Raw genomic sequence first — 25,551 nt, 5'->3', positions numbered from 1 at the left:
AAAAGAAGAGAGGTAGGAAAACAGAAAACAAAAGAATGTAGATTAAAGAGTAGCAATCTGTGGTCTTAGTGCATGGACCTCAGGTGGGAATGCCTACATCCCCCACAGTTGTCTTGCTGGTTGAATGTTATCTCTTCCCAAAGACTGTATGTTTCTGCAGGTTCCTAAGAATGCTCAGGTTAAGGTCTCTGATAAAGACAGTCTTCCAAGAACTCAGGGATAGTTTATGTTTCTTTAGTTGAGAGACAGCCTTCTTAGTTCTCTATTGCTGCTGTAACAAATTCTCATGAGCTTATGGCTTAAAATAATACATGTTTATTTTGCTACATTTCTAGAGGTCAGAAATCTAAAATCAGTCCAGGGAATGCATTCCTTCTGGAGGTCTTAGGAGGCAATCTGCTTGCTTGCCTGTTCTGGCTTCTGGAGGCCACCTGTATTCCTTGGCTCATGATCCATTCCTTCATTTTAAAGCCAGCCATGTGGTATTTTCAAATACTTCTCTTTTTCTGCTTCTCTCATCACATTGCATTTTCTTTATTTGTGAAACTCCTGTTTCCTTCTTATAAGGATGCTTGTAAATACATTGGTTCCACCTGGAAAATCCAAAATCATCTTTCTATCTCAAGGTAATTAATCTTAATATAATTATAATATAATATATATTATATTATATTAATATTATAATATAATATAAGCTTAATTATATCTTCATAGTCCCCCTTTTCACAAAAAGTAACAAATTCACAGATTTCTGGATTTAGGATGTAGTCATCTTGGGGGTGGCTCAGACATGAAATGGAGGATCAGCATCTTACAGTTTTGCTGCTGTGCTAGTTGTTAACAGCATCTGATAGGGTCATTTCCACCATGGTTTAAGGGCTGTTTTTCTCTGAAGTCTGTTCCAATAAACCAGGTCTCCAGATTTTTTTTTTTTTTTTTTTTTTTTTGAGATGGAGTCTTGTTCTGTCACCCAGGTTGGAAAGCAGTGATGCGATCTCGGCTCACTGCAACCTCCCCCTCCCTCCTGGGTTCAAGCGATTCTTCTGCCTCAGTCTCCCGATTAGCTGGGATTACAGACGCCCGCCACCATGCCTGGCTAATTTTTATGTTTTTAGTAGAGATCAGGTTTCTTCATGTTGGCCAGGCTGGTCTCAAACTCCTCACCTTTGGTGATCCTCCTGCCTCAGCCTCCCAAAGTGCTGGGATTACAGGTGTGAGCCGCCACACCCAGCCCAGGTCTCCAGATTTTAAGTCATGCAAGGGTTGTTTAGGATAATGTTGAAGAACAGCTTCTCCTACCTATTGATGATAAAAATGGGTGTATTGTACCAGTCCCTTAATATAGTTGACCATGTCTTCTTGGAACAGGGTGATATCTACATTTAGAGGTAAACTTTCTAGACTCCCAAGCCAGCCTGTTACTAACTCATGGGTAAAGAGTTGCTAAACCCCAGAAACAGTTGAACTCATTATCAATAAAGCCAATGGCAATACCTTAGGCCACAGAAGTTTGAGAGTCTTGAAGAATTTTGGTAATTTGAGTTTTAGAATTTCATTATTTCTTTCTATCTTTCCTGAATATTGGGAGTGATATGGACAGTGAAGTATCTGAATGTGTCAGGGCTCTGTAAAGCTCTTTAATAACTGTCCCAGTAAAATGAATACCTCTATCACTAGAAAGATAGAATCCCCCTGGTTGGAAAGACCGTATCAAGTATTTTTTCTTTCCTCTCTGCAATTTCTCTCTATCCCATCTAGGCTTTCTAAAGATTTTGACAATGACTCACAACTAAGAGCAAGATAAGAGCTTAAAATCAACCATAAGAACTTTTTTTGTGTTCAAAGAAAAGTTTAATTTTAAGAGGCAATTGAGTTTTGAGGGTTGCTGGCCAGCTGAGGAAAAAAAGGGGAACAGATAAGAGAAAAAGATAGGGGCAGAGGGAAGTTTAAAGAACATAAGATGCAGGATAAGGAATAGTACCATAAAGACTCTTCAGTTTTGAGTTGTGATTTAAAGAGAAAGATCATTTTAAGTTTTCATTTTTTCCTCTTGGCCGGCCAAGAAATCACTTCAGGAAGCTATTTTGGAATTTGAATTTTTCCCTTCCCTCCCCTCCCCTCCTCTCCCCTCCCCTCCCCTCCTCTCCCCTCCCCTCCCCTCCTCTCCCCTCCCCTCCTCTCCTCTCCCTTCACCTCCTCTCCCTTCCTTTCTCCTTCCTTCCTTCCTTCCTTCTTCCCTCCCTCCCTCCCTCCCTCCCTTCCTTTCCTTCCTTCCTTCCTTCCTTCCTTCCTTCCTTCCTTCCTTCTTTCCTTCTTTCTTTCTTTCTTCTTTCCTTTCTTTCCTTTCTCTCTTTCTCTCTCTCTCTCTCTCTCTCTTTCTCTTCTTTCTCTCTCCTTCCTTCCTTCCTTCCTTCCTTCCTTCCTTCCTTCCTTCCTTCCTTCCTTCCTTCCTTCCTTCCCGGAGTACAGTGGTGAGATCTCGGCTCACGGCAACCTCCGCCTTCTGAGTTCAAGCAATTCTCTTGCCTCAACCTCCTGAGTAGCTGGGATTACAGGCAGGTGCCACCATGCCAAGCTAATTTTTGCATTTTCAGTAGAGACGGGGTTTCGCCATGTTTGCCAGGATGGTCTCAAACTCCTGACCATGGGTGATATGCCCGCCTCCACTGCACTCCAGCCTGGGCGCCAGAGTGAGACTCCATCTCAAAAAAAAAAAAAAAAAAAAAAGAAAGTGAAAAACAGAATGGTTGCATAGGTACTCAAAATATAGTTTCTACTGAATGTGTATTGCTTTCACACCATTGTAAAATTGAAAAATCCTATGTTGAACCATTGTAAGTTGGTGACTGTATATATACACGTTTATATGTATATAAATCACATATACTTATGTGATTTACATATATTTATGTAAATATATGTGATTTATTTCTAATTTTCTTCTGTTATGAGACATATGCTCGCAAATATACACTTATTTTTGAAACTAACTTGCAGATGCCAAAATACTTTCTTTCTTTTTTTTTTTTTTTTTTAAGATGGGGTCTTGTGAGATGCCCAGGCTGGCCTTAAACTCCTGGGCTCAAGTGATACTCCTGCTTCAACCTTCTGAGTAACCAGGATTATAAAATAAGCCACCATGCCTGGCCACATTAATTCTTTTTTAAATGTCATGATCGCTAATTAGAACTGTTTTTTTGTTTTTGTTTTTGTTTTTTTTTTAGAGACAGGGTCTCACTGTGTCCCCCAGGCTGGAGTGCAGTGGTGCAGCCATATAGTTCACTGCAAACTCAAACTCCTGGTTTTAAGCACTCTTGCCTCAGTCTCCCAAATAGCTGGGACTATAGGCACGTGTCATAGCACCCAGCCCAAAATACTTTCATCCCAAATACCCTATTATATATCTCCTAAAAAAAACCACATTCTCATATATAACCACAATGGCACTATGACCCCTAAGGAAACTGACAATAATTCCTTAATCTTTTTTAATATGCAGTCCTTTTTTTTTTTTCTTTTTGAGACAAAGTCTCTCTCTGTCGCCTAGGCTGGAGTGCAGTGGCACGATGTCAGCTCACTGCAACCTCTGTCTTCCAGTTCAAGTGATTCTCCTGAAAGAAAGAAAGAAAGAAAGAAAGAAAGAAAGAAAGAAAGAAAGAAAGAAAGAGAAAGGAGGGGAGGGGAGGGGAGGGGACGGAAGGGGAAGGGAGGGGACGGGAGGGGAGGGGAGGGGACGGGAGGGGACGGGAGGGGAGGGGAGGGGAGGGAAGGGAAGGGAAGGGAAGCCTCTTGAGTAGCTGGAATTACAGGCATGTGCCACCATGACCAGCTAATTTTTTGTATTTTTAGTACAGACGAGGTTTCACCATGTTGGCCAGGCTGGTCTCAAACTTCTGTCCTCAAGTGATCTGCCCGCCTTGGTCTCCCAAAGTGCAGGGATTACAGGCATGAGCCACTGCGCCCGGCCCTTTTGAGTTCAGAATATAATCTCTCTACCATGTTCCTCTTCCATTACATTGACTTATTAGATATAAGAGGCCTGTTGTCTTAAAGGATGTCCCATATACGTGTCTTGTTTGTTTCATCATAGTGTCATTTGCATTTCTTCTCTACTCTTGTGTTTTCTGTAAACTGAGTTATGTCAAAACTGAAGTCTTTGTCAGGTCATTTGTGGGTTTCCATTTCTTGTTACTGGTGCTTTAGTTTAAACATTTGGTGGTGTCATGTTTCCCTGATTATTTGAGTTTCTATGGCCATGTGTTTGTGTCTGCACATTTGAAGAAACAGGCACCTACTCTGATCTTTTCTTTTTTTTTGAGACAGAGTCTCGCTCTGTTGCCCATGCTAGAGTATAGTGGTGTGATCTTGGCTCACTGCAACCTCCACCTTCTGGGTTCAAGCAATTCTCATGCCTCAGCCTCCCAGGTGGCTGGAATTACAGGCATGTGCCACCATGCCTGACTAATTTTTGTATTTCTAGTAGAGATTGGGTTTTGCCATTTGGCCAGGCTGGCCTCAAACTTCTGGCCTCAAGTGATCCACCTGCCTTGGCCTCCCAAAGTGCTGGGATTACAGGCGTGAGCCACCGCGCTCACTCACCTATTTTGATCTTTATAGGCTGACTTTGTTAGGAAAAGCCCTTTGCTAGTCAGCCTGTCCAGAGTTTCTTGGTGGGCCATCATGGCAGGCTTACTGCTGGAGGCCTAAGCCAGGCTGGTGTGGTATCTGGGTCCACCTGGGCATCATGCCTGGGTCTGTGGGGTTGGGCCTGGAGCCTGGGTCCGCTGTGTCAACTGATTCTCCGAGGTTGGGCCTGGAGCCTAGATCTGCAGGGACAGGCCTGGATCCTGGATCGATGGGTGCTGACCTGAAGTCTGAGTCCACAGAAGCTGACTTGCCACCAAAGTGGGTCTTGAGCCTTAGTGTGTAAGGGCTGGCCAGGCACTGGGATAGGCTTGGTGTCCAAAGCCATAAGGATGTTTCTGGAGTCTGAGCCTGTGGGGGCACACCTAGGTCTTGGATCCATGGAGGCCAGCCTAAAGCCTGGGTCTGCAGGGTCTAGTGTAGAGCCTAGGTTTGCAGGTGCTGGCCTGGTGCCTGGGTCTGCAGTAGCCAGCCTGGAGTCTGAGACCACAGGGCTGTGCTGAGGTGGGTCTGGGGGCTGGGTCTACAGGAGCAGGCTTGTGTCCTGGAGCCACAGGGGCTGGCCTTGAGCTTGGGTCTCAAATCTCCATTTATTAGAGCCTGTTATATAATATGGCATTAGCTTAGGCATTGTATTTTGCATGTAGTAGACTTTTAGTGATGTTTTATTGCTTACCCTCCCCAGTCTTCTTTATTCATAATGCAGATTGCAAGGATTAGAAAAATCTCTGATCACTGAAAAAGAGCTTAAATAATTTGTAATTTGGCTACAGAAGAAAATATTTGAGGGAAATTTAGAGATTAAGAATTTTAAAAAAGTTTATGATAGGCCGGGTGTGATGGCTTACGCCTGTAATCCCAGCACTTTGGGAGGCTAAGGTGGGCGGATCACAAGGTCAGATCCGCCCACCAGAGACCATCCTGGCCAACCCATCTCTACTAAAAATACAAAAATTAACTGGGCGTGGTGGAGCACACCTGTAGTCCTAGCTACTTGGGAGGCCAAGCCAGGAGAATCACTTGAACCCAGGGGGTGGAGGTTGCAGTGAGCTGAGATCGTGACAGCAACACTGCACTCCAGCCTATCGACAGAGAGAGACTCCGTCTCAAAAAAAAAAAAAGTTTATGATAGTGGTCTTTATCTTTGATGAAGTCAGATATACTTCCTTATTAAAGTGTAACAATAGATTAAAAAAAGACTTCAAGCAGTGTTTGTTACAAAATGTTTCTAGCACGCTCTCTCTCTCTGTGTATGTGTGTGTCTATATATATATACACATACATATTTGAGACACAGTTTTGCTCTTGTCATCCAGGCTGGAGTGCAATGGCATGGTTTCAGCGCACTGCAACCTCCACTGTCCCAGTTAAAGTAATTCTCCTGCTTAGCCTCCAGAGTGGCTGGGATTAAGGCGTGCAACACCACACCTGGCTAATTTTATATTTTTAGTAGAGATGGAGTTTCACCATGTTGGCCAGGCTAGTCTTGAACTCCTGACCTCAGATGATCTGCCTGCCTTGGCCTCCCAAAGTGCTGGGATTACAGGAGTGAGTCACTGTGCTTGGCCTATATTTTTACTTAATAGATAAATGGTACAGCTTCAAGCCATGATCTGTAATAGTTTCACTTCTATCATACATCTGGTTGGCAGTCTCAGTGATATCATTAGGGCTTTTCCATATTTGTGATTCCACATTCAAAACAGGTCACGAAAGTTAAATTAGCTAAATTTTAATTATTCATGGGAGAGGAAAAGTTTGGGATTAAATGTATAGCAGATTAAAGATCTTTATAATGGCCACATTCTTTACCAGGGATCTTGAGAAATTGTATCTCATGAACTCATTGGGATACTTCTAGCTAGAGATAGTGAAAGGTTGGTGAAATGTATATGCAAGTTCCTTGTACTATTTTTGCAATTTTTCTGCAAATTTGAAATTATTTCATCATAAAATGTTAAAAATAAAGACTGCTGGGTCCGGTGGCTCAGGCCTGTAATCCCAGCACTTTGGGAGGCTGAGGTGGGGGGATCATCTGAGGTCAGGAGTTCGAGACCAGCTTGGCCATCATAGTGAAATGCCATCTCTACTAAAAATATAAAAAATTAGCTGGGCGTGGTGGCGGGTGCCTGTAATCCCAGCTACTCAGGAGGCTAAGGCAGCGGAATCGCTTGAACCCGGGAGGTAGAGGTTGCAGTGAGCCGAGATTGAATAAATAGATAAATAAAGACTCTAGGTTGGGTGTGGGGACTTATGCCTGTAATCCTAGCACTTTGGGAGGCACAGGCAGGAGGATCACTTGAGCTCAGAAATTCGAGGCCAGGCTGGGCAACAAAGTGAGACCCCCATCTCTACAAAAAAAAAAAAATTAAAAATTAGCTGGGCATTGTGGTGCATGCCTGTGGTCCCAGCTACTCAGGAGGCTGAGGTGAGAGGATTGCTTGAGCCTGGGAAGTCAAGGCTGCAGTGAGCTGTGATTGTGACACTGCATTCCAGCCAGGTGACAGAGGGAGACCTTATTTAAAAAAAAAAAAAAATGACTCTGGTGCCCAAAATAAATGAAATAGATACATTGAGTATATTGCATATATTGTATATTTCTATTTGGGTACCACACATGTATTATTATTAATGTATTTTATTTATATGTTCTTATCAGAACATAGTTACCTTTTTCTGGCTGGGCACAGTGGCTCACGCCTGTAATCTTAGCACTTTGGGAGGCCAAGGTGGGTAGATCACTTGAGGTCAGGAGTTTGAGACCAGCCTGGCCAACATGGTGAAATCCCATCTCTACTAAAAATACACAAATTAGCTGGGCATGGTGGTGGGGCCTGTAATCCCACTACTCAGGAGGCTGAGGGAGGAAAATCACTTGAACCTGAGAGGCAGAAGTTGCAGTGAGCCGAGATTGCGCCATTGCACTCCAGCCTGGGCGACAGAGTGAGATTCCATCTCAAAACACACACAGGCGTGCACACACACACACGAACATAGTTACCTTTTTCTGGATATAATTCCAACACTATTGGTTTATCCTTCTAAGTCTGTAGGAGATTAGGTCTAGGTGCAATGGCTCACGCCTGTAATCCCGGGACATTGGAAGGTAGAGGCAGGAGGATAGTTTGAGGCCAGGAATTCGATACCAGCCCTGGCAATTTAGGGAGACCCTGCCTCTACAAAAATTTTTTAAAAAATTAGCCGTCGTGGCACGTGCCTGTAGTTTCAGCTCTTCGGTAGGCTGAGGTTGGAGGATTGCATAGGTTGCAGTGAGCCGTGATTGTGCCATTGCACTTCAGCCTAGCTGACAAAGCAAGACCCTGTCTCAAGGAAAAAAAAAATGTAGGAGATTAAAGGAAGCAAATCAGAAATCTGGAGAGGTGGTATTTAGCAATCTATAGAAATGGAAGTTGCAAGAAAAGGGAGAGATCTAAGAACTAAAAAATGGTAGAAATAATTATAAATCCTTCAGTACCTCCTGGGGCATTGCTGTTTTACAGCATTGCAAACTAATGGAATAAATGAGTTAATACTGATTAATTTATATATGTAAAGCAATTAGAACAGTATCTGGCATATGGTAAGCACAAAATAAATATTAGCTATTATTTGTTTATTATGATATTTTTGTGTTGTCACCCAAAGGGTAAATTCAGCTCTTTTATTTCTAAGAAGGCAATAAACTGTGTAATATGTTGTGCTGGATGAACTGTTGAAGGAGATAATGAAACCGCAGTGCCTCCCACGTACCCGTGAGAAACACAGACCCACTGTTCCCCGCTTTCCACCTCCCCGCCCCCAGTCTTAGTTGCTATTGCTTATGGAGTGTGTTCTGCTGGGAACTTGTCCCGGTGGCTAGAATATTTTCTTTTCTTTTTTTATTTATGTGTTTAATTTTATTTGTTTAATTTTTTTTTTTTTTTTTTTTTTTTTTTAGAGACGGGGTCTTTCTCTGTCACCCAGGTTGGAGTGCAGTGGTGCAGTAGCTCACTGCAGCCTCAAATTCCTGGGCTCAAGCAGTCCTCCTGCCCCAGCCTCCTGAGTAGCTGGGACTACAGGCATGCACCACCATCTACCATGCCCAGCTAATTGGTTTTTTTTTTGAGAGCCAGGGTCTCGCTCTGTTTCCCAGGCTGGCCCAGAACTCCTGGGCTTAAGCGATCTTTGTGCCTTGGCCTCCCAAAATGTTGGGTTTACAGGTGCGAGCCACCACACCCAGCTCCAGTAGCTAGAATAGCCATGTGGATAAAGGTGGGCGCCATGGCTCACCATAGAAGGTAGCCATATAAATAGACAATTCCAAATGGTTTCACAGCAACAGAGGTAGACAGAGGTGAGAAAAGGGGATAAAGGAAAGAGTGGAAATGGATGGTAGAGAAGCACGTCCTTAGCTATCTAGAAGTCTCAGCTATCCACAGTGAATCATTTCCTTAAAGTTCAGCTGGCATCTATAACTTCTTTTTAATAATGGAATGAAAGGTTTTGTTGCTGGAAAGGGAATCTCAGAGCATAGGAAAGCAGAAGTCGAGAAAGTAACACTGTCTGAACATTAGTTCCAGGCCTTTTTCACTGCCTGTGACAAATCACTTAATCTCACTGGGCCTTAATTCCTCTCCTATAAATGGAGAATTAATATTCCACCAGGCCCTGTTGATGTCTCGGGGCTGTTATGAGACTCATGGATCACACACACGCACACGCAGGCATGCACACACATCCTAAAGTGCTATGCAAATTGAGGGGTTATGGCTGGGTGTGGTGGCTCACGCCTGTAATCCCAGTACTTTGGGAAGCCCAGGTGGACAGATCACCTGAAGTCAGGAGTTCGAGACCAGCCTCGCCAACATGGTGAAATCCTGTCTGTACTACAAATACCAAAATTAGCAGGCGTGGTGGCACGCACCTATAATCCCAGCTACTTGGGAGGCTGAGGCAGGAGAATCACTTGAACTTGGGAGGGGGAGGTTGCAGTGAGCCGAGACTGCACTGCTGCACTCCACCCTGGGTGACAGAGTGAGACCCTGTGTCAAAAAACAAACAAATCAAATTGAAGTGGTTATTTTGAAGGTGAGTGGTGGGGTTCAGTAAGCCTGTCCCAGGCTCTTCCAAAATTACCCCACAATGGCAGTAAAGCATATTTATTAAGAGCATGTGCTTTGGAGTCAGATACCTGAGTGTGAATCCTGGCACTCTGCCTGAGTGTCTCTAAATCTCAGTTTGTTCATTTAGACTGTGATATGACTTCTTGTGATGATTAAATAAAATAAAATATGTAAATCGTTTATTGTTACCAGAAAGGGGTCCGGATCCAGACCCCAAGAGAGGGTTCCTGGATCTTGCACAAGAAAGAATTTGGGGCAAGTCTGTAGACTAAATGAAAGCAAGTTTATTAAGAAAGTAAAAGAACAAAAGAATGACTACTCCATAGGCAGAGCAGCAGCTTGGGCTGGTGGACTAAGAACACTTACAGTTATGTCTTGATTGTATGTTAACAGGGGGTGGATAATTCATGAGTTTTCAGGGAAAGGTGTGGGCTATACCCAGAACTGAGGGTTTCTCCCTCTTTTAGACCATATAGAGTTTATATGCTAGTACTATAGCATAGTACTTTTAGAATGCTAATGTACTATAATTAGCATATGAGCAGTGAGGATGACCAGAGGTCACTCTTGTCATCATCTTGGTTTTGGTGGGTTTTGCCAGCTTCTCTACTATGAACTGTTTCATCAGCAAAGTCTTTGTGACCTGTATTTTGTGCTGACCTCCTATTTCATCCTGTGACTAAGGATGCCTTAACATCCTGGGAATACAGCCCAGTAGGTCTCGGCCTTATTTTTACCCAGCTCCCATTCGAGATGGAGTTCCTTTGGTTCAAACACCTCTGGCATTACCACAGCACCTGGTTCATAATAAGCACTCAACAAATGACTATTTTGATTATCCCACTGTGTGTAAAGTATATACTAACCTTGTCCTCATGAAAACTTTGTTCATTCACTCCTTTATTTTTTGTGTGTGGTGTGTATCATGTCTTGAGTCTCCTTTCATTTAAGTTGACATAAAGGAAGTGAGGCAAGTATTAGGAATAATTTGAAGAGGTCGTCTATGGTGACCACATTTTCTGAACTAAGAATCTGAATGTATTATCTGACAAAGGCATGAGTGTATAGAAGAAGATAATGAGACAAGGTCTTTGAAATTGGGTTGACTTAGAAAATCTGGGACTTGTTGGAGGGATGAATGAACAGGAAGAAAGAAAGAAAGCAGGGAAGGATGGGGGGGAGAGAGAGAGAGAGAGAGAGAGAAAGAGAGAAAAGAAGGAAGGAAAAAGGGTTGGGGGAAAGAAAAAGAGACCCAGGAGGAATTCACCTCTCAGCCACTGGAGGCTGCTCTGGTTTTTCGTATTAAGTGGCTCTGTATAGCAGTTTACTAGCCAGGAAATCTCACACACAACACTAAAGAGCCCAAATATGAGGAAAACGTGATCACCAAAAGAGGAAACCATAGAGTCAGAGCTATTAGTCCCTGGTAGGAGAAGGATGGATGGATGGATCATGAAGAAGGGATCTCCTTTGAGGACTAAACTGTTATTTCTGAAAGTCTGGTGAGGAAGTAGGTGGGCTAAACCACAGGACATCTGAACTTTATAGAACTCAGATTTCCTCCTAATTAGAGAGCATAACAGGAAGGTAAATACCTCTGGGGAAGAGGTGTCAAATTCACATGGAGGTACAAATGACTAACATCAGGCCCTTTCCTGAAAGTGAACTTTTATGGGACAGAGGAAGGAAATAAATGTTTCCTCCTATTTACTTTTTTATTTTTGCATCTTCCATGAGATCCGAAAACGTTTCCTTCTAAAAGCATTTCTAATTATTAACCTTTCTATTATGGAAACAATGAACAAAATAAATAAAGAATATATATTACTCTTATTCCCACAAGGCAAAGATAACTTCTGCTGACTTGGTGAATTTATTTTCAGTTTTAAGGTTTGACACTGGAGGTATAGAATAAATTTATAAGACAAAACATTTGGAAACCATATTAATTTTTAAACTCTAGAATATTAAATATTCATTGTTTTGAATTTAGCAAATGCATAAAAACACAATAAGACAATTTTAAAAAATCATCCCAAATCCCAACACTTAGAGATAGACATAATTATATTTTGCTGTTTTGCTTTCCATTTGTCCCTGTGCATACACAGATACACACATATTTTTATGAAAATTAGAATCATAGTGTATGTAACTATTTTGTAACCTTCCTTTTTTTCTGCTTAAGAGTATTTCATGACTATTGCTCCATTTACTAAATATTTTTTAATATGAACCGTTTTAAGCAGTTGCATATTATTTTGTTGTGTGAATGTATTATCATGTAACCAATTAGAAAGGGACATTTTAAAAACTGCAAGGAAAGAAGTTATTTTCTAATACCCTTAAGCAATTTGGAAAAAAACATTTAAATCTACACAATTATAAAATTCTTATTTGTCTACAAAAGAAGATTCAATAAAGCAACTGAAGTAGGAGACAATGAAAATAAAAATAAAACAAAGCAAAATAAAAAAATAAAAAAAGAAAGCAAAACAAAAAGACAGCACGATCTTATAATTTTTCACATGAAGTCTATAATTTAGTTTTCTGTTAACTCAAATGAATCTACCTAGTGAGACTAAACCAGAGGGGCTTCCATGTCAGCATGTATCCTACAAGGGCTCCAACTCAATCTGCTCCAAACCCAAACTGATTTCATTTTGCTCCGCTATATCATCAGGAATGTTTCTCCCTTTCCTTCAGTTGCCTTATTCTAAAACCTAAACTCAGGCTCCCTTGGTTCCTTCTTTACCCCCACCTGATTCAGTGTATTGAACCAAATTACTAAGGTATCATTTCCTTACTTCTAGTCTTTCAAACCACCCCTCTCCTTCACCATCACTGTCACTCCTTGGGTGGTCCCTCCTCATTTCCTTATTTTTATTATGTTTATTAAGACGGAGTCTCACTCTGTCGCCGAGGCTGGAGTGCAGTGGCACGATCTCAGCTCACTGCAACCTCCACCTCCTGGGTTCAAGCAATTCTCCTGCCTCAGCGTCCTGAGTAGCTGCGACTACAGGCACGTCGCACCATGCCTGGCTAATTTCTGTATTTTTAGTAGAGATGAGATTTTGCCATGTTTGCCAGGCTGGTCTCAAATTCCTAACCTCCAGTGATCCACCCACCTAGGTCTCGCAAAGTGCTGGGATTACAGGCGTGAGCCACCATGCCAGGCCCTCCATTTTGTTTTTAAATTTTTTATTTTTTGTAGAGATGGGGTCTCACTATATTGCCCAGGCTGGTCTTGAACTCCTGGGGCTCAAGCAGTCCTCCCTCTTTGGCCTCCTAAAGTGCTGGGATTACAGGTGTAAGCCATCACACCCAGCTTCCTACTCAGTAGTTTGAATTTACTCCAGGCCAGGTGCGGTGGTTTGCGCCTGTAATCCAGCTCTCTGGGAGGGCAAGGCGGGTGGATCACATAAGCTCAGGAGTTTGAGACCAGCCTGGGAAACATGGTGAAACCCTGTGTCTACCAAAGATACAAAAATTAGCTGGGCATTGTGGTGCACGCCTGTGGTTCCAGCTACTCGGGTGACTGAGGTGACAGGATTGCTGGAACCTGGAAGTTGAGGTGGCAGTGAGTCATGATGATACCACCGCACACCAGCCTGGGTGACAGAGTGAGACCCTAACTTGAAAATAAATACATGAATAAATAAATAAGTGAATTTACTGCAAATGTAATTTGTACATTACTGAGTAGTGACTTTTTATTTTTAACTAATTTTTTTGAGGCAGGGTCTTGCTCTGTTGCCCAGCCTGGAGTGTAGTGGTACAATCATAGCTCACTGCAGCCTCAAGCTCCTGGGTTCAAGTGATCATCTTGCCTTGGCCTCCTGAGTAGCTGGGACTACAGTTGCGTATCACCTGGCCCAGCTAATTTTTTAAAATTATTTTTTGTACAACTGCTCAGGAGGCTGAGGCAGGAGGATTGCTTGAACTTAGGAGGCGGAGGTTGCAGTGAGCTGAGATCATGACACTTCTCTCCAGCCTGGGCAACAGAGCAAGACTCCATCTAAAAAAAAATATATTTTTTGTAAAGACAGTAGTCTCGCTATATTGCCCAGGTTGCTCTTGAAATCCTGGACTCAAGTGATGCTTCTGCCTCAGCCTCCCGAAGTGCTGGGATTATAGGTATGAGCCATTGTACCCAGCTAGAGTTAGTCTTTTTTTTTTTCCCAGCGGTCACCCAGGATGGAGAGCAGTGGCGTGATCTCTGCTCATTGCAGCCTCCCATGTTCAAGCAATTCTCCTGCCTCAGCCTCCCAAGTAGCTGGGACTACAGGTGCCCACCACCATGCCCAGCTAATATTTTTTGCATTTGTAGTAAAGACAGGGTTTCACCATGTTGGCTAGGCTGGTCTTGAACTCCTGACCTCAGGCAATCCACTGGCCTCGGCCTCCCAAAGTGCTGGGATTATAGGCGTGAGCCACTGTACTCAACCAAGTAGTCACCTTTTAAATGCAAATTTGTCCTGAGCACTGGTGGTTCACTCCTGTAATCTAGCACTTTGGGAGGCCAAGCCCGGCAGATCACTGAGGTCAGGTTTGAGGGTGCGTGCCTGTAATCCCAGCAACTCAAGAGGCTGAGGCAGGAGAATTGCTTGAACTGGGGAGGCAGAGGTTGTAGTGAGCCAGATTGAACCACTGCACTCCAGCCTGGGTGACAGAATGAGACTCTCTCTCAATTAAAAAAAAAAAAAAAAAAAAAAAAATTAAAAAAAGCAAACTTGATTTTGTCCCAGCTGCTTAAAGTAGATAAATTCCAGATTCTTTAGCATGGGGCCCCTGTCTAGCCTCATTTCTGGCTATTTCCCACCTTGAATTCTACTGCACACAAATCCTAAGAAACAATGTGAAAATTCAAAATATTTCATTTTTTTTCTCATCTTCATGTCTTTGAATGGGCCTAGGATCACTTAGCCTGTTCTTCCTTTCCATTTTGCTTGGCTAAATCTACTCATCATTTAGAGCTCATCTCCAAGGTTATCTCACAAGTTGTGTGTGTCTCTCCTTCTCCTCACTCTCCAATCTGGGTAGTTTATCTCTTTTATGTGCTGGATAGCCCCTGAAGCATAATTCTATTATAGTGCTTATCATACTGCATCATAATACGTTTTTCTCATATTAAACTATGAGCCATCTGAGCTAGGGACACTGGTTTTTAGCCCTACTTTCCATTTTTTTCTCTGCTTAGTACTTGGTACATTGATGGTACTCTGTAAATATTTCACTCCGTAGTGAATAATTGACACTTTGGAGTGAAGAAGGGCTCAAACCATTCATCAACAGGTGTTAGAGTCAAGAAAGTAATTAATTTCCGATGTGTGGGAATTTCTCAGGACCTGGGATATAGCTTAGGGCACTTCACTGAGACAGGTAAAATATCCCTTATAAGTAAGGAAGAAGTTTGTGTCTGTGAATCTATTCTTTGTTAAGTGCATGGGTGCAGTGATTTAAAAAGATGTTTATATGGGATGATGGTACATATTTGTAGTCCCAGCTACACGGGATGGTCATGAATATGAGCTGAGCCCAGTTTGGGCAAAATAGAGACTGTAGTCTCGAAAAACAAAACCAAACCAAACCAAAGAAAACTTACAAAAAAAACATGTTCACAAATACTTTGATAGTTCTCCTTTAAAAAAGCAAAGCCCAATACTACTTTTGAATGTGGATTGTACTGCCTGACTTTTAATGAATAAGATAAGTGGTTCCTGGCTGGGCGCGGTGGCTCATGCCTGTAATCCCAGTACTTTGGGAGGCCGAGGTGGGAGGATCACCTGAGGTCGGGAGTTGGAGACCAGCCTCACCAACATGGAGAAACCCTGTCTCTACTAAAAATACAAAATTAGCCAGGAGTGGTGGCACATGCCTGTAATCCCAGCTACTCAGGAGGCTGAGGCAGGAGAATCACTTGAACCCAGGAGGTGGAGGTTGTGGTGAGCCAAGATCGCACCATGGCACTCCAGCCTAGTAAACATGAGTGAAACTCTGTCTCAAAAAAAAAAAAGAAGTGGTTCCTGGCCAGCCAGATGCAGTAGCTCATAGCTATAATCCCAGCACGTGGGAGGCTGAGGTGGGAGGATCACTTGAGGCTAGGAATTCAAGAGCAGGTTGGGCAACACAGCAAGATTCTGTCTCTACAAAAGATTTAAAAATTAGCTGGTATGGTGGTATGTACCTGTAGTCCTGGGTATTCCAGAGTCTAAGGCAGGAGGGTTGCTTGAGCCTGGGAGTTTGAGGCTGCAGTGAGCTATGATTGTGCCACCCTGCACTCCAGCCTGGGCAACAGAGCAAGACCCTATCTCAACAAACAAACAAACAAACAAAAAATCAAGAATAGTGGATTCTCCATCTCCAGTTGAGTTTTTAGATGACTGCAGCCTCAGCCAATGTCCTGATTGCAACCTCAGGAAAGACCCTACTCCAAACTATCCAGCTAAGTTGCTTTTAAATTCCTGACCCACAGAAACTGTGAGATAATAAAAATTTGTTAAGCTTTTAATTTTGGAGTAGTTTCTTACACAGCAATAGATAACCCACTCAGTGGGCAAGGTGAAGATTGCTCTGAGCTCCTTATGTTGAAGCATGGCTGCTTTCTAGCAGGCACCACTGAGAACTTTCAAAGCCTGACAATACTTCTGGTCTTTGTGAAAATATTCTCATCTTGAAATATAACTGTGGCTTTTATAGGTACCCCAAGGGCCCTAAAGAGCTCCAGACACAGCATAATTAGGTGGGCGGCTCAACCAGTTCACTGAATTGGCTGTTTTTCCATATCAGTGAAAAGAGAAGTATCTTAGTTCATTTTGTGCTGCTGTAACAGAATTCCACAAACTGGGTAATTTATAAAACACAGAAATCTATTTCTCACTGGAAGCTGAGAGAAGTTCAAGATTGAGATGTCTGGCCAGATGTAGTAGCTCACACCTGTAATCCCAGCACTTTGGGAGGCCAAGGCCGGTGGATCACCTGAGGTCAGGAGTTTGGGACAAGCCTGGCCAATATGGTGAAATCTCGTCTCTACTAAAAATACAAAAATTAGCCAGGCATGGTGGTGAGCATCTGTAATTCCAGCTACTCGGGAGGCTGAGGCAGGAGAATTGCTTGAACCTGGGAGACGGAGGTTGTAGTGAGCCAAGTTCATGTCACTGCATTCCAGCCTGGGTGATAGAGTGAAACTCATCTCAAAAAAAATAAAAAATTAAAAAAAAAATAGATTGAGATGCCAGCATCTGGTGGGAGCCTTGTTGCTGTATCCTAATATGGCAGAAGATATCCCATAGCAGAAAGGCAAAGGGGAGAGGGGGAGAGGTGGGCCGAATTTGTTCTTTTATAAGAAATTCACCCCATGATAAGGACATTATTCTATTCATGAGGACAGGGTCTCATGGCCTAATCGCCTCTTAAAGTTTTCACCTCTTACTAACGTTACAAGGATAATTAATTTTTTTATTAAAAAAATTTTAAAAAATAGAGACAGGGTCTCACTATGTTGCCCAGGCCGGTCTTGGGGACTCCTGAGCTCAAATGATCCTCTTGCCTTGGCCTCACAAAGTGCTAGGATTACAGGCATGAGCCACTGTGCCAGCTGGTAATTAAATGTTAACATGAGTATGGGAGGGAACAAACATTTAAATCACAGTAGGAAGGTTTCCAGCAAAATTCTCAGGCCTTATTATTTGACATTAGAACTCTAAAACATATACAGCTGAAAGAGGAAAAAACATTGGGAAAAGGAGATGCCATCTTTTTCTCAACTTCCCTTGCTCCATTTCATAAATATAGCCCCTGTCTTTGAATTCTGTTTATAAATCTGAGCTGTAAGGGTGTTTTTTTGTTTTGTTTGGTTTGTTTTGGTTTTTGAGACAGTCTTGCTCTCTTGCCCAGGCTGGAGTACAGTGGCACAATCTCGGCTCACTACAAACTCCGTTTCCCGTTTTTTAGTAGAGATGGGGTTTTACCATGTTTGCCATGCTGGTCTTGAACTCCTGACCTCAGGTGATCCACCCACCTCAACCTCCCAACTTGCTGGGATTACAGGCATGAGCCACTTCACCCAACTTGAGCTGTAAGGGTTTTCACTGGATGGTGAGGGTGAGTTCTGCTGGAATATTATGGTAACATAAAGGAAGAACTGATGACTCCAGTGAGACATTTTGAATAGTCCTTGATGAAATTCTCACACGCTTTGGTAAAGGGATTCACTTATATTGTGAACTCTTAAACCAGAAGGAACTGGGCTCAAATCTAGGTGTTCTGCTTGTAAGCTCTGTGTCTCTGGACACATTTTTTGTTTGTTTTTTGCTTTTTTTTTGGAGACAGAGTCTTGTTTTGTTACCCAGGCCAGAGTGCCATTGTGTGATGTTGGCTCACTGTAACCTCTGCCTCCTGGGTTCAAGAGATTCTCGTGCCTCAGCCTCCCGAGTAGCTGGGACTACAGGTGTTCCCCACCATACTCGGCTTATTTTTTGTATTTTTAGTAGAGACAGGGTTTTACCATGTTGCCCAGGCTGGTCTCAAACTCCTGAGCTAAGGCAATCTGCCAGCCTTGGCCTCACAAAGTGCATGGTGGGATTACAGGCGTGAGCCACCATGCCGGCTGTGGTCACATTCTTAAACTTCCTTAGTTGCAGCTTCTTCATGTCAAAAATACAGGAAAATAATACTGATCATGACCATTGAACAGATATTGAATGTTTATCATGAGCCAGGTAATTAATTAGTGAAGTTCTGGGTACACAAATGGCCCCTTCCCATATGGACTTCTCAGTCTAGTAGAGAAAACCAACCAGTTAACACACCCTTTCATTTTAAGAATCTGGGTCATGCCCCCAGAGGGATAATTGGTCCCAGGGTGTCCTGAAGGGCGGGTAGTTAATTCAGTCTTGGCAGCATGAAGCTGGCATGGAAAGTTTTCAAGAGGGAAGGACTTCTGAGATAATACCTGAAAGATGAATAGACAGTAGCTAGAAGAATGTTGGGAGTAGGTAGGGGTCCTTGCAGGAAAAAAACACCATTTACAGAAGATTGGAAGGCTGGGCGCGGTGGCTCACACCTGTAATCCCAGCAGTTTTGGAGGCCGAGGTGGGCGGATCACCTGAGGTCAACAGTTGGAGACCAGCCTGGCCAACATGGTGAAACCCCGTTTCTACTAAAAACACAAAAAATTAGCTGGGTATGGTGGCGGGCGCCTGTAGTCCCAGCTACTCGGGAGACTGAGACAGGAGAATGGCTTGAACCCGGGAGGCAGAGGTTGCAGTGAGCCGAGATTGTGCCATTGCACTCCAGCCTGGGCAACAGAGTGAGACTCCATCTCAAAAAAAAAAAAAAAAAATGGTTTGGAGAAGAGAGTTAGCTGGTATGTTCAGGCACTGGAGGTAGCTTTGTATGGTTGGAAAATGGAGTGCTAGGTTGAGACGAATGAGAGAGGCTAAGAGGTCAACAGAAGCCAGACTGAGAAGGACTTCACTGGGTTGGTATAAAAATTAAATTAGATATGTAGAATGTATATAAATAATGGTTCCTTCCTGTTGTAAAAATTAAATGAGGTATATGGAGTGTATATAAATAATGGTTCCTTCCTGACTTAATCTTGTGCAATGAAGAAAGATATTCTGCAATAGGGAGCAGTTTTTAGTGAATAATTGTTGTGCAGAGACATTTAGCTCCTTGAAGGACAAGGATTACATGTTATTAATCCTTTTTTACTCTTTTTTTTTTTTTTTTTTTGAGGCAGAGTCTATTGCTCAGGCTGGAGTGCAGTGGCCTGATTTCGGTTCACTGCAACCTCCACCTCCCGGGTTTGAGTGATTCTCCTGCCTCAGCCTCCCAAGTAGCTGGTACTACAGGTTCCCACCACCATGCCTGGCTAATTTTTGAATTTTTAGTAGAGATGGGGTTTCACCATGTTGGCCAGGCTGGTCTTGAACTCCTGGCCTCAAGTGATCCACCTGCCTCGGCCTCCCAGTGCTGGGATTACAGGCATGAGCCACCACACCCGGTCTGTTAACCCTTTTTAATATGGTGAACAAAGCCGGTTGTTATGTTGCATTAAAGCCTGGTTCCAGGCTGTTTTCAGAGTGGCTTCCTTCAGACAGTCTCTCCTTTGGTGCCATCTATATCTTATCCTTTTTAGGATTTGTCAGTGTGTGCTTATGCTTGAGGTTTTGTAGTGGTGATGAGTGGATGTCTTGGGGGTGGGTAGGAGTTGATAACAACTGAGTTTGCAGTAAATAAAATAGATAAAAGGCAATTATTTGTGAGAAGAAATAATTGGCAAAACCACTCTGCTGTCAGATTTGATAGAGCTTGGACATGCAGTAGTCACGGCAAACATTTTCTAAGGCTGTGGCAGATGGGTGGGAGTGAGAGTGGGGTGATGAAAGGAGGAAGGGAAAGGGAAAGAGAAAGGCTCCTGCCTTTAGGTCCTCATGCTAAATGAACTGCATGCATATGTAAGCCTACATGGCATAGATTGCAGAAATGCCATAAAGAGCCTTGATATATCAGATATAGAGAAATTAATTCTGATCAAGGGATCTAAGAAGAATGCAGAGGGTAGAATCTGGGCTTAATGGAGGGACCAAGAACACACACAAATGACTTGGCATTGAGGGCGCTCACTGAGTGTTCTCCTCTGATTCATTCCCTCATCATGTTCTTTCTGTTACTATCCTTTCTAAGACTAAGCAGTAATCTGCGCCTAGAAGTGGCTCTGAGAGAATGTCGTGCAGGGACAGCAGGATTTTGTTGATGATGCTTCTGTGCCTTGAAGTATAACATGGGCCAGAAGAAACCTCAGCACACATGAGTTGAATGCAAATGTGCCAGACCTTGAAACCTTAATTTCTTGGAAAATGAAGTTTAATCACCAAATATAGTCACTAGAAAAATACCATTGCCAAATCTGTACTTGATTTTGAATGCAATATTGGTCTAAATCCACTCAATTACTTTTTTGTATTTTTTATTGCGATAAAATATATGCAATATTTGCCGTTTTATACCATTTTATTTATTTATTTTTTGAGACAGGGTCTTGCTCTGTCACCTAGGCTGGAGTGCAGTGGCGCAATCCCAGCTCACTACAACCTCTACCTTCTGGATTCAAACAATTCTTGTGCCTCAGCCTCTGGAGTAGCTGGAGTTACAGGTGTGCACCACCACACCCGGTAATTTTTGTATTTTAGTAGAGACAGGGTTTCGCCATGTTGGCCAGGCTGGTCTCAAACTCCTGACCTCAAGTGATCTGCCTGCCTCGGCCTGCCAAAGTGCTGAGATTACAGGCATGCACCATCATGCCTGGACTATTTTTTACCATTTTAAAGTATACAATTCAGTGACATTAATTACATTCATCATGCTCTGCAACCACCATCATCTATGTGCAAAAATTTATCATACTGCACAGAAACTTTGTAAGCATTAAATAATAACTTCCTATTCTCACCCATCCCCCCAGCCTCTGGTAGCCTCTAATCTGATTACTGTCTCTGTTAATTTGCCTATTCTGAGTACCTCACAGAAGTGGAATCACACGATTTTTGTCCTTTTGTGTCTGGCTTATTTCACTTAGCAAAATGCTCTCAAGGTTTTCGTGTTGAGCATGTATCAGAACTTTACTCCTTTTCATGGATGAATAATACTCCATTTTATGGATATATCACATTTTATCCATTCATCTGTTGATGAATATTTGGGTTGTTTCTATCTTTTGGCTATTGTGAATAATGCTGCTATGGACTTGGTTGTATAAATTATCTGCTTGGATCTCTTCTTTCAATTCCTTTAGGTATATACTTAGGAGCAGAAGTGCTAGAACATAGTCTATGTTTAGCTTTTTGAGGAACCACCAAACTTTTTCATAGCAGCTGCATTATTTTACACTCTCACCGGCAGTGCACAGGGGTTTCATTTTTTACTACTTCTTTGCCAACATTTATTTTCCAACATTTGTTTTCCTTTTTTTTTTGTTTTTTTTGCTTTTTTGTTAGTAACCCTCCTAGTGGGTGTTTATTGGTATCTCATTGTGGTTTTGATTTGCATTTTCCTAATGACTAGTAATGTTGAGCATCTGAGGGCTTGGGATCTCATATACATTTTCTCACTTGGTTTTCCAAATAACTATTAGCATCACCATTTTAGGAATATTGAAACTGAGGATATTACACATTGTAACTTGACCAAAGTCTTACAAATCTAAGAGTTGGAGCCAAGATGAAAATCTAGGGCTTGTGACTCCAATATCCTTTCTACTACACCTTGTTTTGTAAATTGTTACACATCTTATAATGTAAGGCAGTTTTAATGTTATTTTTACATGGCAAGGTAAAAGTGACATTCTGGGGAAGCCCTTCTGTTTCAAGCCTGAATAATATCTCTGGCTCATGAAAAAGAGTAACCTTTTGGGCTGGGTGTGGTGGCTCATGCCTGTAATCTCAGTACGTTGGGAGGCCAAGATCGGAGGATTACTTGAGCCCAGGAGTTCAAGACCAGCCTGGGAAACATGGCAAGACTCCTGTTTCTACAAAAAATTAAAAAAATTAGCCTGGTGTTGTGGTGTGTGCCTGTAGTCTCAGCTACCTGGAAGGCTGAGGGAGGATTGCTTGAGCCCAGGAGCTCGAGGTTACAGTGAGCTATGGTTGCCCCACTGGACTCCTCCCTGGGGGACAGAGACCCTACCTTAAAGGGTTAAAAAACCATAAAACAACAGTAACCTTTTACCTGTTAAAAACGAGCTCTATTCCCCCCATCCCACAAATACCTCCACTCTTAAGTGCATAAAGAAAACAGGTGACATCAATGAAATACTTAACAAGCACTTACTGATGAGGAAGGGCCAGGGATAATCTCTGCTTCCAGTTCAGCAGCGGCAATTCCTGAGAGCAAAAAGGCAGAAGTCTGGGGAAAAAACAGAAAAAAAGAAAATTTTCCATAATTTTGGACCTGAATTTGATTTTCTTTCTCCTGGGATAAGCCTCACATCCTAGAAAGCAAAGTTTCTATTTGTACTGGGAAGGAAATACAAGCCAGTCAAGCAAAATCTTTTTTCAAACGTTTTTTTTCCCCAAAGGCTCAGCACACGCCACCTGGTGGAAAGAACGTGAAAGCACAAGGTTGCGTTTCTCCACCCTTTAACTGGGCACTTACTGGGTCTTGAAGGACCCTAACAGAGCAGGAGTTAATGTCTTCTCTCTGGAGACTATTTATCTGTTTTTTTTTTTTTTCTTGTTTTTTTTTCTTCTTGTTCACTTTCAAATTTTACTTTCATGACCTTGGGTTTGGGAAGGCAAAGGTGTTCTGAGGATACAGAAGTGTGATATTCCCTTGTCTCTCAAATGCAATTGGAATCAAAGTTCCAGATCTGGCTCAGAGGCAGTAGAGTTCCAGCCTTGCTACTGGGAAGGGCTGGGAGTGTTTTGGGAGGTGACCATGACATACTCAGTTCTGGATGTCCTCAACATAGATCACTTTTAGGGGACCCAGAGGCTTGGGGAGACCTAGACATCATGGAAGTTCAAAATCCAGGGTGAAGTGGGAGTGGGGCCAGAGTGGCCACTGCAGGAACAGCTTTTGTGGCTACAGGGCACCCTCTCCACCATGCTGCCGGCTTCCTGCTGGCTTTGGGGGACTCGGGTCATGAGCAGTGCAAAGACAGGCAGAACCAGGTCCACGTATGTTTGTGTCTTTCCACAAGGTTAGACTTTTACTGATGCCGTTTCAATCATAAAAGCCGCAAGCTACAAGCTACACAGGCAATTCTCCTAAATACCACCTGCTCACCCATTAGTCAGAGCTATGGGCACACAGGTTCAAGCCACTCCACAAGTCAGTCAATATTGCAAACCATTCATAATAGTATACTTAATATGTAAATGTTATAAACATTCCATATCAAACAAGTAAGATTTAACATCAAGAGAAAAGGGGATAGGAATAAGGGTTAATGAACCAGTCCAGGAAGAGCGACGTGGACAAGGAGGGTGTCTTGGGCTGATCTGGACAGTTGTCAATGTCTCGCAAGGAAGAGTTTTTGATTTGAGCAGAGCCTTGGGTGGCAGATGCCAGGTATCGATCACAAGCACCAGCAAGACAGGGTCTGTCAAGATGGCTAGGGCTGGCTGGTGAAGTCTGGCTCATCTTATCACCCTTGAGTCCTCTGATGAGGGCTGATAGTAAAGGCTCATGTGCCGTTATCTGGTTGGGTGTTGTCTCCATTGGCATAATGCCCTTTGAAATGTAAAATAAAGTCTTTTTCTAAGATAGAGTTACTTACATCAAGGGTGCCTTATACAACCTGGCAGATGCAGTTGGTTCCAAAGTTGGTATCCTGAGTCTGAACACAACACAGGCAGCACAAAGCCTCATAACTGTCTCTTTTCCACTTGGCAATCAGGTTTGGATCTGCGTAATCTTCTTTCAGACAATACGCACACAGTTCTCTGCTGATGGCTTTCTGCTAATGAAACATCTCTAAGATGTAGCAGGATTTCCGATGAGGAATCCTGAAGGTGGGTCAGAGACACTCCCCTAGCCTCTTTTCTTCCTGAAGTTCTCTCTCAGCTTCCTTCATCTTCCGATCCAACTCATTCAATGTTGCCTCAATTGGCTACCAGTTATCACAGGACATTTTTTGGCTTTTTTTTTTTTTTTCCTTTTTCATTTTCCATGTGTAGGATGTTTGAATCGAGCTGAACCTGGAGAGTTGGGCATGGAAAAGTCATTTTGAGGATCCTCTCTCCTTTGCTCTCTGCATCTCTAAACCTCAGGGTGTGCTCATGGGCTATTTAAAGGGTTTCCACTTGCTTGGGTCAGCCCAACCCACACCTTCAAGGATTTCGGGCTTTGTTTACATCTGCCAAATCCCCTTAAAGCCGCACCTCAACTAGGGGTTGATTGGACAACTGGGAGAAGGTATGCTACAGACCATCCTGAGAACAGGAGTCATCATGCCCAAATCATCACAAAGCTGCAATCGAATCAGTCACAATTCCAGGAAATAAATATGTTTATAAATTTAACTAAAGGACAGACTGAAAATGTTTTCACAAGACTGGTTCTTGATAGGTGAAGTGCCTCTTTATATGGCAAGAGTGATGTCATATCTTCTACCTAATGTATAGAAAATGAATTCAGTCTTTCCTCTAGCACAGGCGATCCTAGTGAGCTCTCCATGGTTGATGGTTTAGAAGAGTTCTGCTTGGGACCAGACACAGTGGCTCACGCCTGTAATCCCAGCACTTTGGGAGCCAAAGGTGGGTAGATCACTTGAAGTCAGGAGTTCGAGACCAACCTGGCCAACATGGCTAAACCCCGTCTCTACTAAAAGTACAAAAAGACAAATTAGCTGGGTGTGGTGTTGCGTGCCTGTAGTCCCAGCTACTCGGAAAGCTGAGGCAGGAAAACTGCTTGAACCCAGTAGGGGAAGGTTGCAGTGAGCTGAGAGATTGTGCCACTGCACTCCAGCCTGGGTGACAGAGCGAGACTCCATCTCAAAAAAAAAAAAAAAAAAAAAAAAAAAAAGAGCTCTGCGTGGCTTCGGAGCCCTCATTGGTAGAGCTCCTTCTCTGATTCCTCCACAGTTTCTGGCCTGGCAGGTGCTGCCTGTAGGGGAAGCTTCCGGCAACTCTCTCCTAGTTATGGAGAGGAGCTTATGTACGTGAGGGCCCTTTTGGTAGGCTCAAAATGGTCCCTCTAAAGATATTCATGGTGGGGTGTGGTGGCTCACAACCGTAATCCCTGTGCTTTGGGAGGCCGAGGCAGGAGAATCGCCCAAGCCCAGGAGTTGGAGATTAGT

At 43.0% G+C, this 25,551-nt stretch overlaps 1 long non-coding RNA gene across 1 annotated transcript in view; it reads right to left on the bottom strand.

Annotated features, from left to right (window-relative positions):
* Positions 1–339: 339 nt before the first annotated feature.
* The window catches only part of LOC139355873 (uncharacterized), a 106,625-nt gene continuing 81,413 nt past the window's right edge, over positions 340–25,551 (bottom strand). Inside the window, exons 3-4 of the long non-coding RNA XR_011607112.1 lie at positions 22,581–22,655; positions 340–593 (exon numbers count right to left, since the gene is read on the bottom strand). This is a non-coding gene — a long non-coding RNA (uncharacterized lncRNA). The remainder of the gene's footprint in view (positions 594–22,580; positions 22,656–25,551) is intronic.

The sequence above is a fragment of the Macaca nemestrina genome, chromosome 8 (genome assembly GCF_043159975.1).
Source record: "Macaca nemestrina isolate mMacNem1 chromosome 8, mMacNem.hap1, whole genome shotgun sequence".
NCBI lineage: Eukaryota > Metazoa > Chordata > Mammalia > Primates > Cercopithecidae > Macaca > Macaca nemestrina.
Note: the sequence above shows the minus strand (reverse complement) of the source record. Positions and strands in the feature narration are given on the sequence as shown.